Below are 13,291 nucleotides of genomic sequence, written 5' to 3' on the forward strand. Positions count from 1 at the left end.
GCCTTCTTGAAACAACACACAAATAGGTTTGCTACAAGGATTCTCAGATCCATATTCAATATATAAAAACTATACACCGTTGAAGTCAGAATTATTAGCCCGCCTTTGATTTATTTTTTTCCTTTTTAAATATTTCCCAAATGATGTTTAACAGAGCAAGGAAATTTTCACAGCATGTCTGATAATATTTTTTTCTTCTGGAAAAAGTCTTATTTGTTTTATTTCAGCTAGAAAGCAGTTTTAATTTTTAAAAACCATTTTAAGGCGGTTCATTCCACTGTGGCGACCCCGGATTAATAAAGGGACTAAGCCGACAAGAAAATTAAAGAATGAAAACCATTTTAAAGTAAAATTATTAGCCCTTTTAAGCTTATTTTTTTAGATTTTGTATTCTCTTTCATTAATTTAAGCTTGATTTTTATTTTTTTTCGTCAGCTGTGAATAATATCATGATTCAACAAAAACTTACATTTTTCATAAATATTTTGGGTACAAGTCATGCATGCTAAAATAATTAAAAAGACAGACAGACAGACAGACAGACAGACAGACAGACAGATAGACAGACAGATAGATAGATAGATAGATAGATAGATAGATAGATAGATAGATAGATAGATAGATAGATAGATAGATAGATAGATAGATAGATAGATAGATAGATAGATAGATAGATAGATAGATAGATAGATAGATAGATAGATAGATAGATATAGATTTTTGCCATGTTATTTGGGGGCAATACATTCACTACAATACACTAAGAAGCATAGCAGTAATAAATAAATAAATAAATAAATGCATAAACATGCATACATAAATTCATGCTTCCACAAAGACATGTTGTTTTATTCCAGTAGGTGGCAGCAAAGACTTGACATCTTAAGAGAGGATCATCTTTACACCACCAAAGTCATTATAAAAAATGATTTAAAAAAATAAATAACACATTTAGACATTTTATTACTCTTTATTTACTCTTTTTATTTACTATTAATATCATTATTATTACTGAACTTTAATTGAGGTACTAATACTTATACACTCTCAGAAATAAAGGTACAGGAGCTGTCACTGGGGCAGAACATATTCGTGCATACAAAAGATACATATTTGTATTCAAAGACTTCAAAGTGGTACCTCAAAGGTGTAAATTAGTGCTGAAATGTAGTTAAAAAGTACCTTTGAGGTACCATTATGTAACCTTTAGGTACAAATATGTATCTTTTTTAAAAAGTAGTACCCCAGTGACAGCTCCTGTACAATTATTTCTGAGAGTGTATAATAATAATAATAATAATAAGAAGAAGAAGAAGAAGAAGAAGAAGAACAACAACAACAATAATAATAATAATAATAATAATAACAATAATAATAATAATTATTATTATTATTATTTATTATTATTATTGTTGTTGTTGTTGTTGTTGTTATTTATTATGATTATTATTATCATTATATTAACATTATTAATATCAATAACAACAATATTAATAATAAATATTAACAATAATTATAATGCATGTTAATAATAATAATTATTACTATTGTCGTTATCATTATTATTGTAAAATAATCTAAAATTAAATAATTTGTTACATTATATATTTTAGCAAGGACGGATTTAACCAATAAGCAAAGTAAGCAACCGGCCTCTCCTTAGGCCCCCAGGAGATCTAAGGGCCCCCATATAAATACCCAGAAGTATAAATGATACCATACATTAAATATAACACCATTTTCTATCATATTTTGTATGGTGAGGGTCTAAAATTTTCAATTTGAACGTAATTATTACATCTGCGCAAATGTGTCCCCCACCTTCAATCATGGCAGTCAAATCAGTAAAGTTTAAAAAACTAAATAGTTCATTTATTATCTTTAGTTGTGAATTCATTTAAAAAAAAAATCATTTTAAAAGATTTACAATGTGCTTTACATGTTATTATTATTATTATATTGCATTACAATAAAATGTAGAAAAGGAGATCAAATGATATAAGGAAAAAAACGTCAAAAAAAAAATACAAATTTAAATAAAAAAATTAAAGGTGCATTTTAGAACTTTTGGGCCCCATGGCTGGAATTGCTTAGGGCCCCAAAATCACTAAATCTGCCCCTGACCATTAGTTATCAACATCGGTTAACGTGAACTGTACTTGTAACGATGAACAATAATATTGCAAAGAAAATATCTTAATCTTAATGTTAATTTCAATGTAGCTGCCGCCAACAAATACAGTTTTTAAAGATATTATAATCCACTATAAACTAAAATGATTTTCTATGAACTAAATACATGAACAAATCCTGTAAAAAAAATTATTGCTGTTCTTACCTAACACATTAAAAGACACATTATAGTCAGATTTACTCTTCTTTAATTTAAGCCTTTTACAGAATTATTAGCCCTCATGAATTATTAGCCCTAATTTCTGTTTAACGGAGAGGTTTTTTTTCTAGACATTTCTAAACCTAATAGTTTTAATAACTCATTTCTAATAACTGATTTGAAGACAGTATAATTTTCAAGACACTTTTATACAGCTTAAAGTACAATCTAAAGAATAAGCAAGGTAGTGTAATTAGTTGGTGTAATTCATTGTATAACAGTGGTTTGTTCTGTGGGCAATCAAGGAAATATAGCTTAAGGGGGCTAATAATATTATTACAATGTTTTTTTAAATATATATATTCTAGCCGAAATAAAACAAATAAGACTTTCAACAGAAGAAAAAATATCATTGGAAATACTGTGAAAAATTCCTTGCTCTGTTAAACATCATTTGGGGGGAGTATTTGAAAAAGAAAAGAGAAAATCCACAGGAGGGCTAATGTAGCCGATACACACTTAGGGTGCAATATTTACAATATTTCTCAGTGTATTCGTTTAAATAGTAAGATACACAACAACAGGCCAGATCACCAGGTTCACTAGGGGAGGGCAAAATGAAGCAGACACACCAACACAAGAACCAGACAGACCAGGAGAATGACTTTTAACCAACAGAAAGTTTTTTCTTTCAAAAAGTTTGAACGAATGAATCATGAAATGTAAAAACAACCAAATAAATAAATAAAATGTTTAAACAAAACAAGAAAAGACTTTTTCCTCTTTGTTCCCTTTAAGAAATCTTTTGTAGCTTTACTGTATCTATTTAAATTGAGTTTGTTCACTAATTGTTTTATGTGTATATTAATATTAATATTAAATTTTAACTTGTGTATATAAATTTAGTTTTAGCTACAATGTATTTAAATCATTTTTATATTATTATTTAAATTCTATTTGTAATTTATGTATCTAAATTCTATTTTTAAACTATTATGTATTTAAATTCTATATTTCTCTATATTTATATTTCTCCTTGGGAATTTAAAAGTGTATTCTAAATTCTGATCTGTGTTACAGTAATCATTTTGACTTCAGCTGTAATTACAATAAACCACAGTGCTGAAAACATCAGTTCATTCAAAGCCGTTTGAATATTGTCTCTTTCCATTATGAAACAAGTCAGACAGCGCTGCTTCAATGGCATAAGATACTTAGGAAAAGTTCTCTTCAGCTAAGAGAGAAATCATCTTGACTGAAGAGCCCGTCTTAAGAGATCATAAGTGGATCTCTCTATGCTAAATAAGATAAGAGATGATGCATCACTGTCAAGCTGATGGGACTGCAGACAGCTTTCAGAGACACATCTGAAGAAGAAGAAAAAAACAGGACGTTTGTGGCTTCTGTGCATTTTACTCGAGTAACAGATGATAACCAAAGCTTAGGCCTTAAATCAATTCCAAAGTCAATTTGAGGTGTAATTGCTGTGACGCAGTTTGTGCAATATCCATAAACTTCTATTTGTTTTGCTTATGCTGTGAAAAACAACTCTTATTGATTCAGGTTCTCAGAAGGAAAAGAAATAAAGTAGGCGGCTATTAGACAATCTAGGGTTTCCCGACACCTCGATCAGAGCAAGACGTCAGGGAATTATGGTCAAGACATGGAGATACACTATGAGCGTGCTGTAGCTGGGTTTTTCTTGAAGGAACACAGCTGGACAAACACACGGTCAACGTTAATTTGATCAGGGCCTGGGAATTTTGTTCTTGTAAGCGAAAATTAACACTTCATTCCCTTTGTCGGCAGAAATTCGACACTGTCGGCTTGAAGCCCAAATGAAATTAGCTGAAAATGGCCCTGCTTTAGAGTATAATTAGCTTATCGTTGAGCATCCTAATTAATTTTTCTTCCAGAGAGAGGATTTTATGCTTTGAGTAAAGATGATGATGATGATGCTGTTGATGTTTTACTGAAGCTCTGCAGGGCATCAAGAGTTGTAAATTTTGTCATTATTTTTAGGCTAAACTTTATTTTCTTATTCTGTTTTTTGTCTTTGGGTGGCACGGTGGCTCAGTTGTTAGCACTGTCGCCTCACAGCAGAAAAGGTCGCTGTTTCGAGCCCCAGCTTGGTCAGTTGGTGTTTCTGTGTTCTCCCATGTTCAAGTGGGTTTTCTCTGGGTGCTCCGGTTTATCCCACAGTCCAAAGACATGCGCTGTAGGTGAATTGCTAAACTGGCCGTAGAGTATGAGTGTAAATGTGAGAGTGTATGGATGTTTCCCAGTACTGGGTTAGGGCTGGAAGGGAATCCGTTGAGTAAAACATATGCTGGATAAGTTGGCGGTTCATTCCGCTGCGGCGACCCTGGATTAATAAAGGGACTAAGCCGACAAGAAAATGAATGAATTAATGAATAGATATCTTATTGAGAGGAGTACCTAACTTAACTAAACCTGATTGAGCCGTCTCTACCACTTGGTTTAAGTACGTTTTGCCAAAAAATCCACTAGTTGTCACTAACTCAATCAAAAGCACTCGTCAAAACATTGCTTCTACATTGAAATCAAAAACAAGGAAATCAGTCCTGACATCATGTTAACTGTTTTTGGTAAAAATTTGCAAGGTAAGCATATTTTTTTGACATATTACCCTCTATGAGCCCTAACTTTACAAAATTGTTTTACTTGGTGCCATGAAAAATATTAAGTGTGTTTGTATTAATTTTTTAAAAGCATACTCGACCAAATGGTTGATTTGTCACTTTATGGTAAAGGTAGAAAAGCAAAACTAATGTTTTGATATCATGCATTTCTGCAGTCTGAATGGACTGTTTGCTGAGAAATATTAACTTTTGATCATTCACAGAATAAATATGACACAGCTTGTCATTTATTCATGAATATACTGAGATAATTTCTTCAATATGTAAGTTTTTCGACACTTTTAGGTTATTTTTGGAGTAAATATAATGGATTTTTAGAACTTATGTGTTAAAATCACAACTTTCAAAGATGATTACTTCTTAAATGGCAAATACTTGTGTACCAGCATTAGCACAATTGTAAGAAATTGATATCTGATTGTTTGTTTTTTGTAGTTGTTTGATGGATGTCATAGTTTCTGGTACAAGAACTCACATCGTCAGGCTCTTTTACCAGAAAATCCCTTCACTGATGAGATAATTCAGCATGTTCACTCACATACATTCTCTCTCTCTCTCTCTCTCTCTCTCTCTCTCACACACACACACACACACACACACACACACACACACACACACGTACACTGCCCTGCACACACCTAAAATGTACACTTTCTCTCTACACTCTCACACATTCATATACTCTCACACACACAGCTCTCTCTCTCTCTCTCTCTTTCTCTCTCTCTCACCCACACAAAAGAAGGTAAAATGAAAGTCCCTTATCCACGTTTAATTAAAATAGCAGAAATAGTCAGAATTATTCGCCCTCCTGTGAAATTTTTACTTTTTCTCTTTCAAATATTTCCCCCAAATTATGTTTAACAGAGCAAGGAATTTTTCACAGTATTTTCTATATAATTTTTTTCTTCTGGAGAAAGTCTTATTTGTTTAATTTCTGCTAGGAAAAAAGCAGTTTTAATTTTTTTTTAAACCATTATAAGATCAATATTTTTAGCCCCCTTAAGATTTTTTTTTCTCGATTGGCTACGTAACAAAACAACAGATATCCAATGACGTACCTAATTAGCATAACTTGCCTAATTTAAATTGCACTTTAAGCTGCATTCTACTATCTTAAAAATTTGCATTATAATACATCAAATACATACAAATATTAGATACTGTCATAATTGTGAAAATAAAATAAATTAGTTACTGGAAATTAGTTATTATTATTAATGTTAAAAATGTGTTGAAAACAATGTCTACGTTAAATAGCATCTGGGAAATATTTTTTTATATTTTAATGTCATGGAAGGGCTAATAATTCTTACCAGCTTTATGTTAAAATATTGTGAGTTCATAATATATTAATAGTATTATTATTATTATTACTATTGCTATTACTTTCTCAGCATTAGGAGAGAAAGAACTGTCTAAACTGGTAAAATCCTTCAAAACAACAACACAATCATAATTGTGCATTCATATGTAATTAGTTATTGGACATAACTTATTAAAACTAGTATATTTAAAAATAAGTTTAAAAAAAATCTGGCGGCACGGTTGTTCAGTGGTTAGCACTGTCACCCCAAAGCAGGAAGGTTGCTGGTTCGAGTCCCGGCTGGGTCAGTTGGCATTTCTGTGTGGAGTTTGCATGTTCTCCTCGTGTTGGCATGGGTTTTCTCTGAGTGCTCTGGTCTCCTGGGTTCCAACTAGAAGGGCATGCGCTGTTTAAAACATATGCTGGACAAGTTGGCGGTTCATTCCTCAGTGGCGACCCCTGATGAGTAAAGGGACTAAGGAAGAAGGAAAATGAATGAATGAATGAATGAATGAATAAAAAAATGCTAAATATAGCACTTTGGAAATATTTTTGAAAGATTTAATTACACAGACGGACTCATAATTTTGTCTTCAACCGTTTGTGTTTACTTTTTAGCGCCTGGAAGGAATCATGAAGAGGACTCGTAAAAGTGATGCAGGAGCACAGGTGAGATGTGTGTGTGTGTGTGTGTGTGTGTTTCCTTAAACCTAAATCCATCTTAAACACACACAATGAAAGAAAATAAACCTGGTTTATTCATTTCTTTGCAGAAAGATGTTAAAACTCCAACTCAAGTGAATGGCAGAGTCACTGACAGCGTAAGAAAAAATCTATAGTACTGTGAATGTATAAAAATCACTCTTTCTTTTATTTAAATCATGTAAGTAGGGTTCAATAAAAGAAATACAATGTTGTTTTTCCTCTCGTCTTCAGTAATACAGAAAAATCCATCAGAAGCTCTTCATAGTGGGGCGACAAACCAATCACCAGTGAGGTAATCGAGACACTGCATGAATTGAAATTGAAATGAAGTTGCATGAAATATGTTTTGCTTATTTTCCCGCTTGTGTGTCTTTCTCAGCTCTGTGTCCTGGGATGCAGCACTGGTCATTAATGGAGCTCCACCCACTAAGCATCAGAATGGACTGTCCTCCAATGGAGACGCAGCAGACTTTGAGGAGATATTCAAGCTGTCCAATCACAGTGGGAACAGTGGGCAGGGTCAACCGGCTGACCCAGTCAGATGGCCTTTGAGGGAGGGGAACCGTTCATGATGAAAGTATGGCCTATAACCTCAACATGTGGCAGGTAGAATCAAATTTGGTTAGATTACATACACTTAAAACCATAAATTTACATACACTTTATAAAAAGGCACATCACTATGTTTTTAAATAGTCAGATGTTAATGTGACTAAACTTTTTTTTCAAGCTAAGTTAGGATTATCAGATTTGTTTTTAAATTGAGTGAGATAATGACTGAGATATTTTTTGAGAAATTGTTATAACTTTTCTTGAAAGTCAAGTTTACAAACAATAAGATTATTATGCCTCTTAAAAAGCACAGATGACAAATGACAAGCTTTTGGACGATTCTGATAGGCTAGCTGACAACATTTGAGTTAATTGGAGGCACAACTGTAGAATAGTATACACTGTTAACCCTTACTGTAGATTATGCAGTAAATAACTGTAAAATAGCCAGTGTTTTGCTGTAATAAAAGGAAACAGTATTTTACTGTAAAAGGAGCAGGATTTGTATGAAATTTTGTAGTGCAAAGAATAAATTACAGTAATTTACTTTATGTATCCATTACAGATAGTTACTGTGATAATAAATGGTAAATTACTGCTCAACCATTATTACCCCATGTACTCTGATGCTTTATGTTGTGTATGGTCAGTATTGAGGAGAAAGTGAGACAATGCATTGATGATAAGCTAAATTTTTCTGCAGACATCTTTGTCTTTTCTTTGGTTCCTTTTCTGTTTTTAACATTGAGTATCAGGAGTCAACCAATGTCAATGTCACAGAGCTAATTAAAAGGTAAAGATATCGACGAGATGCATTTAAAGGCAAAAATATTCACACAGAGCAACCAAATTATCACAACCATTTTTATAACTTTGTTTACTTTTCTATAATTAATCTAATTTACCTAGTTTAGCCTATAGTTAAGCTTTTAAATTGCACTTTAAGCTGAATATTAGTATTTTGCTAAATAACTAGTAAAAATGTGTTATTTAAAAAATATCTTAAACATCACGTACATACATTTTTGCAGAGACTCAATTAATTTGTCTGGAAAACTTCAAATGAAGTAGGTAAAAGTGGCATTAACAGTATATAAAGGCTTTCCTAAATAAATGTATTAATCAGGTTATTTTATTTATTTATTTATTTTTATTACTACAGGTTTGGAACAACATGAGGATCAGATTATTTATTATTATTATTATTTATTTATTTATTTATTTATTTTTTGCTTTGGATGAAGTTTTTATATTTTTATTGTTTTTATTCAATGATATGTGCATGATTGTGATAAATGTAGGCAGTTCCTTTGAAGGGCCGCAGTCCAGCAGAATTTAGTTCCAGCCCTGCTTTAACACACTACCTTTAGATTTAGTTTGATCAGGTGTGTTTAATTAGTATAACTGCACTGTTACTCTGTAGATTGTGTAGTAAATAACTGTAAAAAAACAATGATTTAGGCATCACCACACACTCCCACAGGCTGTCCGTCTTATTCTAAACACAAAGGTGTTAGAAAGAGTTTTCAGAAAATGCCGGCCCTTTAAGGGAGCCAGGTGTTTGATTTGTTTACTGCTGAGTGTGCTCTATTCTCTGTCCATCAATTCAGATGTAGAGTCTGTTATGTTTTAGGCTTTAAATAAGAATCTACAATGAGTAAGTAAAATGTGTTCAAATGTTTTTGAGGGTTTCTAAAATAAGGCTGTGTTTTAAGTTATACTGTTGTTATCTTGAACTGTGTACTTGAAAGCTACATTGTTAGCTAGTTAGCCTCTCCTCATATAACTTCTTACATTACTTTTGTTTAAGTACAGTATATGTATTTATTAAATATTGCATACTGCCATAATGTACAGATGCTAACAGTTGTATGTATCTTTCTGGCAACTAAGCCAAAATTAAATTCCATTATCTCAGTAAGGTAACATGTGCACATCATTACAGGGAATCACAAAAACATGATACACATAGCCATCCACACACAAAAGCTCCCCTGTCCGGTCCCAGGTTGTGAGTTTGTTGCAAAAGTATTTTTCAGAGCAGTGTTTCCACCTATGAATTTATATTTAAAACAATAAAAAAGTTTGTTGTCATGAGATAATTATAATAGTAAAAGATTTTATCCTTTGGTTTTTCATTGTTGCCAACTTTATTTTTGTTTTCTACAATTAATTTAAACTTTTTATTGAGATTTGACACAGTTTTTAATTATTTAAAACTTTAAAATTTAAAATATTTATTTTGTGTTTTTTGCTGTTCAGTTTTTTTTTTTTTTTTTTTGCATGGTCAGCATTGAGGAGAGAGTAACACATTTCACTGCAGCACTGTGTGTGTGTGTGTGTGTGTGTGTGTGTGTGTGTGTGTGTGTGTTTATTGGATATGTGATTGTGATAAATTTTGGCAGTTGCTTTAAAAGTATTACTAATACCAGGGGTGCTTAATCCTGTTCCTGGAGATCTACCTTCCTGCAGATTTAAGTTGCTTTCCATATCAAACACACCTAAACCAATTAATTAGGACCTGAACACCACGTGATAATTACAGGCAGGTGTGTTTGATATGGGTAGCAACTGAAATCTGCAGGAACGTAGATCTCCAGGAACAGGATTAAGCACCCCTGCTATATACCATGGGGGTCAAACTCCAAGTTCCTGGAGAACTGCAGCGCAGCAGAGTTTAGAATCCACCCTGCTTCAACATTACCTGTAGAATTCTAACAAGCCTTAATTAGTTTGATCAGGTGTGTTTAATTAGAGTTACAGCTTAAAGTCCCGGTCACACTGCACTTTTCTCCCTATAGACTTCCATTCATACGCATGTGAGTACTGCAGACCTGGAATGATAGCTCACGAGACAAATTTCATAATTCGCAGCATTGGAAAGTTCAAGCTTGGAGAACGCTGAATGCGAAATCACATCATGTGATTGCTTGAGACCAATCAAAGATCAAAACATGACCTCTCTGGCTTGCTTTTTCAATTTCTAATTATTTTGTTTAATTCCACTTCGCAGTGCAGAATATTGCATGCTTAAACATTAGTGTGACCGCAGCCTTACTGTGCAGACCTGTATTATGTAAGACAATATTTATATCTGCTGATTTTTTTAATTTTGTTAAACATTTTCTGTTATTTATTTGTTTGGTGCCAAAACAATAAAATGAATTTGTCTGAAAAAATGTTATGCCTTCTATTTTTAAATAACAGCTAAGAATACTGATTAATTTTAGTAACACTACAATAACTATATATGACATACTATTAATGTGTATGCAGTATAATGCTGTGATTTGTAACACTACAATACAGTAATTAACTCTACACAGTTTCCAGTTAGTTACCACTGCTGCTCTATTACAGTAATTAACTGGCAACACTGTTGCTAGCTACTCACTGTATTGGTTCAGTTACAGTAAATAACTGGCAACACTGTTGCCAGCCACTCACTGTAATGGTTCAGTTACAGTAATTAACTGGCAACACTGTTGCCAGTTACTTACTGTAACCGAACTTTTACAGTGAGTAGCTGGCAACAGTGTTGCCAGTATTCTACTGTAAAAAACCCCGGTAAGGTCTAACAGTGTAGAAGGAAAACCTCAAACACACTGCTTCCTTTTGTGACAACATGGGAAAATCAACAAGCCAGAATCAAAAACAAAAGCCAGATTACAATTTGCTAAATTACACTGGTGAAAAGACTAATTTTTGGAGACATGTCCTGTGGTCTGATGGAACTCAGTTTGAACTGTTTGGCCATAATGACCAAAGGGAAAGGGAAAAGCTTACAAGCCTAGGAACACCATCCCAACTGTGAAGTATGGTGGTGGCAGCATCATGTTGTGGGGTTGTTTTGCTGCAGGAGGGACTGGTCCACTTCACAGCATAGATGGCATCATGAAGAAAGAACATTATGTAAAAATAACAACATCTCAAGACATCAGCCAGGAAATGACAGCTTGGCCACAAATGGGTCTTCCAAACCATGACACTAAGCACACTACCAAATTAGTTCAAATGTGCTTTAAGGACAACAAAGTGAATGTTTTGGAGTGGCCATCACAAAGCCCTGATCTCAAGCCTATAGAAAACTTGTGGGCAGAGTTGAAAAAGTTTGTGCGAGCCTACAAATCTGACTCCGTTACACCAATTCTGTCAGGGGAAATGGGCTAAAATTCCTTCAAACTATTGTGATAAGCTTGTGGAAGGATACCCAAAACATTTGACCAAAGTTACACAGTTTAAAAGCAAAGCTAAAAAATACCAAGCAAATGTGTATACATTTTTGATTGTCTAGAAATTATTAAATAATAATTACTCATTATTCTGGCATTTAGCAAATGTAAATGATTTAGGTAATCCTAACGGACCTAAAATAGTAAACTATTAGTATGATTTACCATCAGACATTTTTTAAATGGTTATGTTCCTTTTTTTAGAGAGTATGTAAACTTCTGGTTTCAACTGTATGTTAGATCATATATTGATCAAATCGGCTCATCAGTGGAGTTGCTTTTCAGTGTTTCGTCTTTCAGCAGTGACATTCACATTATACTGAACTGAACTAAACGGAACCTAAAATAAAATCTTGAAAATAATGTATAAAGGATGATTAAGAAAAGTCTCCAAGCTGATATTTTCCATGCATGAAACATGCATTTTTTACTATAGGACAGTGTGAATGACTGAAAAAAGCAGCCATGGCATTCTGCAAAGCGTCTCTATTTTCAGTTTCATAAAACCTGTCATAGATGTTGTTGGCAAACTTTTAACAGTCCAATAAATCATCTTCTCACGTGTGTTTCTGCTGTTTTCCTGCAGAGGTGGTGTGAGAGATAAGATATCAGCATCTTCTGGATATAAAGAGAAGAAGAGAAGCCTACCCTACCAATGCTTCCACCCTGACGTGTGCCAAACCAACAAAAATAGACTGCTTTAACTTTAGAAACACAGCCGAGCCGGACACGCTCTGGAGAAAGTGCCAGAAGACGACCTTAAAGAGACACTTAAATACATATACAATGTTTGCAAAAAGTCTTTGTCCATCTCACTGTGTGTGTCATGGTGCAACATTTGTTGAGTTTCTTTAACAAGTCACCTGCCGATTATGTGCTGCACCTTAAAAGAGTCGCTATATATTGAATTTTAGAAAAGACAACTTGGCTTATCTTTATAATATGAATTGTTGTTGTTGTTCTTGTTATGATGTATTGTTATCGTTCTTTTAAGTAGAAAAAAAAGCAAAGTGTGTCTTGAACTATTATGTTATTTAACATGTGGCGCATCAGAAGCGGCCGATATTCTGTATGTTAATGTATATTTGCCTGATTATGACAGACCTGTGGAATAAATCCTTATGAAAGGGGCTGTTTGTCAGTGAGTGGTTTGCTATAGTATAAACTAATCGAAATAATGTGATTTTCATTTTAGTCTGGCTATATCATAATGGTAGAACAGTGCTTTATAATAATAATAACTAGATTCTTAAAGTTTGAGGACAAACTTTGAGGCTGGCTTGTGAACGCCTGATGGTAATAGTTTATTTAGTTTAAACAGTTTTAAAAAGTATGAAAAGATAGATAGATAGATAGATAGATAGATAGATAGATAGATAGATAGATAGATAGATAGATAGATAGATAGATAGATAGATAGATAGATAGATAGATACATTACCATGTTACTAGCATGATTCTAGCGTAAATTAGCATGTTACTAGCATGATTCTAGGATGAA

The 13,291-nt window shown here is 33.1% G+C and overlaps 1 long non-coding RNA gene across 4 annotated transcripts in view; it reads left to right on the top strand.

The window, feature by feature from the left end:
• Window positions 1–13,291, top strand: part of LOC147834271 (uncharacterized) — a 50,999-nt gene extending 37,708 nt beyond the window's left edge. Inside the window, exons 4-8 of one of the 4 annotated variants that reach the window (XR_015506304.1) lie at window positions 6,920–6,970; window positions 7,075–7,122; window positions 7,238–7,298; window positions 7,386–7,612; window positions 12,377–12,920. This is a non-coding gene — a long non-coding RNA (uncharacterized LOC147834271). Of the gene's footprint in view, window positions 1–6,919; window positions 6,971–7,074; window positions 7,145–7,237; window positions 7,299–7,385; window positions 8,105–12,376 lie in introns of those variants that run through there. The other 3 variants (XR_015506305.1, XR_015506302.1, XR_015506303.1) reach the window with 3 other exon arrangements.

The sequence above is a fragment of the Danio rerio genome, chromosome 13 (genome assembly GCF_052040795.2).
Source record: "Danio rerio strain M-AB ecotype USA chromosome 13, GRCz13ab, whole genome shotgun sequence".
NCBI classification, from domain to species: domain Eukaryota; kingdom Metazoa; phylum Chordata; class Actinopteri; order Cypriniformes; family Danionidae; genus Danio; species Danio rerio.